Source organism: Ceratotherium simum, chromosome X (genome assembly GCF_057802395.1).
Source record: "Ceratotherium simum simum isolate JZ-2026a chromosome X, ASM5780239v1, whole genome shotgun sequence".
Classification (NCBI taxonomy): Eukaryota; Metazoa; Chordata; class Mammalia; order Perissodactyla; family Rhinocerotidae; genus Ceratotherium; species Ceratotherium simum.
The window spans coordinates 67,952,363-67,958,290 of record NC_141940.1 but is presented as its reverse complement, the minus strand read 5'-3'; the positions used below and the strand labels follow the sequence as shown (position 1 = coordinate 67,958,290).

The 5,928-nt window shown below is 43.1% G+C and overlaps 1 pseudogene; it reads left to right on the top strand.

Annotated features, from left to right (window-relative positions):
- The first annotated feature begins 235 nt into the window (after positions 1–235).
- Positions 236–3,541, top strand: LOC147911878 (toll-like receptor 13; annotated as a pseudogene).
- Positions 3,542–5,928: the final 2,387 nt, after the last annotated feature.

Here is a 5,928-nt window from a genome sequence, read left to right as displayed (position 1 = left end):
TGGAAGATAAACTAACACACTGACAGAGAGAACAGTTTGGTGGTTACCAGGGGGAAGGGGGTTGGGGGGTGGGCACAAGGGGTGAAGGGGCACATGTATATGGTAACTGAGAAACAATAATGTACAACTAAAATTTCACAATGTTATAAACTATTATGACATCAATAAAGAAAGTGAGCATCGCACATGTCAAGGGATTTTTTTCTAATAGTAACTGAGGCCTGGGGCTGACAAGATGGGCTTAGAGAACCTCCTGCCTCTTCAACAGCTTTGGCTTATTTTAATTGGGCTTTTTCTGCTGTCTAGGGCAGAGACATATGGGTTCAGTAAATGTACACAGTCTGATTTGGACATTCACCACGTGTTCTGCATTTGGAAGAAGATGACCAACTTTACAGACGCCATTCAGGACATCCCTGGATACACTACTCACCTCAACCTGACACAGAACCAAATTCAGGTCTTTCCTCCTTATTTTTTCACTAATTTGTCTGCTCTGGTGGACTTGTAACTGGAGTAGAATTCCATTTGGAAGATAGATGAGAGGGCCTTTTGGGCACTTGAAAACCTGACCCTTTTGAATTTAGTAGAAAATAAGATTCAAAGTGTGAACAACTCCTTTGAGGGCCTGCACAACTTGGAGACTTTGCTCTTGAGCCACAATCAAATTACCCAAAATCACAAAAATGCCTTTGTCCCTCTTGTCAAATCGAAATATTTAAGCTTATATCAAAACTTTATTACCGGTTTTTCCAATATCCTTGAAGCAGTACAGCATCTTCCGCACCTGGAATACCTTGATCTTGCTAACAATAGCATCATCTCATTGGACCACAGCCCCAGGTCATTGGCCTCCCTGACCCACCTGAGACTGCAGGGGAACAAACTAATGGAATTAAATTTCTCTGCCTAATCTGACCACTCTGGATGTGTCTCAGAATAGCCATTGAATCATCCAGAATGTGGATCTGGAAACTCTGCCCCAACTGAGGAGCTTGAATCTGAATGGAATACTGGTGAAACAAGAGATGCTTCCAGACAAACAGCTATAGAATCTAACGTAAATGGACCTCAGTAACTAGAAGTTTAGAGGTGGTCACTTAAACTTGAAAACAGTGTGTCACCTCATCAGAAACTTACCCATATTAGAGGCTTTGGTGTTTCAGAAAAATGCCACTGATGCAGGGGGCATAAAGTGCCTTGCCAATTGTACCAGGCTTTTGTCCCTTGACTTGAGCCAAAGCAATGATCTGGTTCACCTCAGTCACAGTGAGTTTGATACTATGCCCAGCCTCCAAAGGCTGAATCTAAACAAATGTCAACTTTCCTTTGTCAGCAACAAGACCTGGAGTGCCATCCAGAACTTGACAGCCACAACAGATTTAAAAGATTTCCAGATTTTGCATTTTCACCCTAGAGGTACCTACAATCTCTCATCACAGAACTCAATAATATAGCCTTCTATGGGCAGTATTTATTGAAGGAACTCAACTTGGCTGGGTGCTAGATAGTGAAAATTGACAAATATTCCTTTGCTCAATTTCCAAGTTTAAAGAGTTTAGACCTTGGAGACAATATTCAGACTCTGAAGCACCGAACCTTTCAGTTTCTGAAGAAGCTCCAAGTTCTGATTGTCTCCCAGAACTGCCTGAAAGCTATAGAGAATGCATTTTCTGGCCTCACTTACCTTTATAGATTTGACCTGGCATACAATATCTTGTCAAGTTTTCAGGCAAGGCTTTTCCTGGGCCTTGAGAATCTAGAAGTTTTGAATCTCAGTTTTAATAAAATTACATATGAAACCACTAGGACGTTGCTATTTCCTCCATTTATGAACCTCAAGTCTTTGAAACAACTCAACCTAGAAGGACAAATACATGGGATTCAGGTTGTACCAACCAACTTCTTCTAAGGACTGAATGGCATGCAGGAGCTACTCCTAGGAAAAAAATCCCATTGTATTCCTGGACCACCTCCAATTTGACTCCCTGACTAATCTCACGAAGTTAGATATCTCAGGAACAAAAGCTGGAGGCCAAAATATCTATTTAAATATTTCCTTATTCCAAAAACTCAAAAGACTAAAAATGCTGTGCCTGGAAAACAAGAACTTAGAGTCACTGACTCCTGGCATGTTCTCTGGTTTAGAAAGCCTTCAGGTCTTCTCTTTAAGATTCAACAACCTAAAAGTCATTAATCAAAGTCATCTGGAGAATCTGAAGTCTCTGATGTACTTCAATCTCTATGGGAACAAACTTCAGTGCAACTGTGACAATGTGTGGTTTAAGAACCGGTCAATAGGGCCGGCCCCATGGCTTAGCGGTTAAGTGTGCGTGCTCTGCTGCTGGCGGCCCGGGTTCGGATCCCAGGCGCGCACCGACGCACCGCTTCTCCGGGCATGCTGGGGCCGTGTCCCACATACAGCAACTAGAGGGATGTGCAGCAATGACATACAACTATCTACTGTGGCTTTGGGGGAAAAAAATAAATAAATAAAATTATTAAAAAAAAAAAAAAGAACTGGTCAATAAACACAGCAAATGTCCATATCCCCTACCTCCGGTGCTACCCCTGTCAGCAGCCAATACCCGGAGTTTGTTGATAGATTTCGATGATGCTATGTGTAATTTTGACCAGGGAAAGGTTTAATTCTTCTGTTCCTTAAGTCTGGTCCTTACAACTATGGTCTTCTCTTGGTTCAGTGCCAAGATAACTTCATTTCTATGGTACGGGCTGTACATATTTCCAACCTGGTACCTGGCCAAGTGGCATAGGACAGAGAAGGAGTTCGTCTGTGATGGCTTTGTCTCTTTCACTGTCACTGATTAGCAATGGGTAGATGAAGAGCTTGTTCCAGCCCTAGAAAAAGGTGGCCAGCCTACCTTTAAGCTCTGTCTTCACCACCAGGACTTTGAACTTTGAGAACATCCAGAATGCCATCCACACCAGCTGGAAAACTTCGTGTGTGGTCAGTAACCACTACGTGCACAGTGAATGGTGCCAGCTAAAAGTACAGCTGGCCAGCAGCAAGATGTTCTATGAGCATGAGAATGTTATCATCTTGATCTTCCTGGAAGAGATCCCAAACTATAAGTTATCCAGCTACCACCAACTCAGGAAACTTGTGAACAGGCAGACATTTATCACTTGGCCATACAGTGCCCATGAGAGGCCACTCTTCTGGGCTCGTATTAGAAATGCATTGGGTAACAAATCTGTGGAGAAAGATAATGCACAGCTAATTGTGGTTCAGTAACTGGAAGTCTTTGTGACCTCAAATCCATTGTTGCCCAAGGTATGTCTAGGCTAAGAGTGTGACTGAACGTACCTGCTCTGCAGGGGAAAGAGCATGGGCTGCTCATGACCACAAGAACCAGGACGATTTGGTTAATGTCAATCAGGCAACTAGAAGAGTGAAGGGGGCTACTTGAGGAAGCTTTAGGAACAGTGTCCCCACTATTAGGGGATTAGATATCTGGAAAGTATATCTGTTTTATTAAGGGGAAGGCTTGGGAGACAAATCATCTCAGAATCTGGGGACCAGGAGGGCCCTCATATGTGCTTGAGAACATTACTCAGCTAGTTTGTCCAAATCAGTTCCTGTCAAGATAGATTGTACTGTACTCCTTTTTTTTTTAAGATTTTATTTATTTATTTTTCCCCCCAAAGCCCCAGTAGATAGTTGTATGTCATAGATGCACATCCTTCTAGTTGCTGTACGTGGGACACGGCCTCAGCATGGCCGGAGAAGCGGTGCATCGGTGCGCGCCCGGGATCCGAACCCGGGCCGCCAGCAGCAGAACGCACGCACCCGACCGCTCAGCCATGGGGCCAGCCCTGTACTCCTTCTAAGAACCTGTAACAACAGAAATACCACATACAGGGCTCAATAAAAGCAAAAAAATAAATAAATAAAGTTAAGATTCTGGTGTATTCTCCTTTAGGGCATACAATTCCAAAGGTCACCCTTTGCCTCTAAGTCAGAGCCCAAGAGCTAGGAGAGACCTAGTTTTGATCCATCAATTTACTTAATGGGAAGCAGCTTTGATGAACTAGCAGCACAATGATGGTTGCAGAAACTATCATGTAGCTGTGATAAAACAGACTTCATAGACAGAGCAGTTTCTGGTAGCCATCTTAAGACAGGAATGTAGACTCCAGTGACTTCATGCTTCAGGCACCAGACACTCACCAGTGTCCTGTAGCAGGCAATGCCTATTGGAAGCAACACCCAGCATAGGGGCCATGGCTCTGGTATTAGGCAAAAGTGCTACAAACTCTTGTAGGAAGGAATTTCCTACAGGAAAAGTGCTACAAATTCCTGGACCAAGAGGGACCATAGGGACCTTGAGGAGATCAGCCTATAGTGGGAGTAGTAGGGTACCAACAGTGCCCTTTTCTGATTCTCTCTCCACAAGGACTTGGTTTTTCATCGCTGGCTTCTTTCTCCACGCTTCCCTTATCTCTAAGACTCTGGGAAGAGTTTGTTGAGGAAAAGACCCTGAAGGGTAGAATTTTTAGTGGCTGGAGTAGCCAAATGTTTATTTCAGTGAGACCTAGCCGGGCCTCTCTGTATCATAAATGATCCCCCTATGTGAAGAGAGGTCAGCATGTTTTGGACAGGACTTTTGTTAAACCATTAGCAAAAAATCCAAGGGCAAAAAAAAAAAAAAATCCAAGGGCATTTGTGTGGCAAATTGTAAATCATCAGCTGGATGTTTATGGGTTAAATATTACATTATAGCAGGAAATAATTTGTAACTGCCACATGGGACATGCAAGAAATCTCCCATTACTTAAAATTTTCTTTAAATCAAATGATATCTGTTTTGGAGGCCTTGTCTTTGCTAGACTGGTGGAAAATTCAATCTCAGTCATTATGGATTCCTCACCATCACCTACTAACCCCCTGTGTTCTTACATAAAGAAAAAAAAGTTGGTGGAGGACGTTGTAGAAAAGAAGTGTTCAGGAGCGAAAAATAAAACTGACTTTTCTTTTGCATCCTGAAAAAAGTTGGGGCAGTTTCTCCAGTGTTTGGTCCACATCAATTACAACGTGTATACCCATTATCGAAGCTGGATCTCTGGAGTCTGAGGGCTTTGCTGCCCCTGGGCTATGTTTGGTCCCACATTTTTGCTAAAATTACACACAATCATTCCTTCCTGAAGTCCTGTCACCTCCCTGGAGATGGAGTGCATCATAGATCCCACCACTCAAGGAAATAGCAAACCTCTGTTCTTTTCCTGGTCTTGGGTAATCTTCACCTCTGGCTGCTTCAGCCACCACTCCGTGCTCTGCTATGCACCGCCACACCTGGCATGATCTCCTCAATGAACTAAGACAGGAAGAGAAGTTGTATTCAAACAACTTCAGCAGGCATAGGAACACGTTCCCTTTGGATGGGGGAGCTAGAGTTTTCTTCCAATTCTTCCTGATTCTTTCACAGAAGGGAAAACAAAAGAAAAACATCTTTATAAATTAAACTGCCATGAAATTAATAAGTGAAAATGACTAGGAGACTAAGATCATTGGGCAGCATGCCAGTCAAGGCAGTATAGGATTCCTTGAAACTACAGTGTGTGATGTGAGGGGCACAATACCACGAAGAGGGTGATGGCCATAGCCTAGTAGGAAGGTGTGCATAGGTGCATATGTGTGTAGTCCTCCTTGCAAGGAAAGGTGGATAATTAATAACTTTAACTGGTTTGGTTTTTGAAATAATGAGGCAATCATGCTGGAACAGAGACTAAATTTTATACACATATTCTAGGAAACCAGAAATCATGTACTCAGGACCAGCTATATAAATTGCAGGGTCCAGTATAAAATGAAAATGAGGGGCCACTTGTCCAAAAATTATTTAGGATTTCAAGACATCATGGGCAATGCCGAGTCACCTGGCTGATAGTCACAGTCAGGGCCGGCTT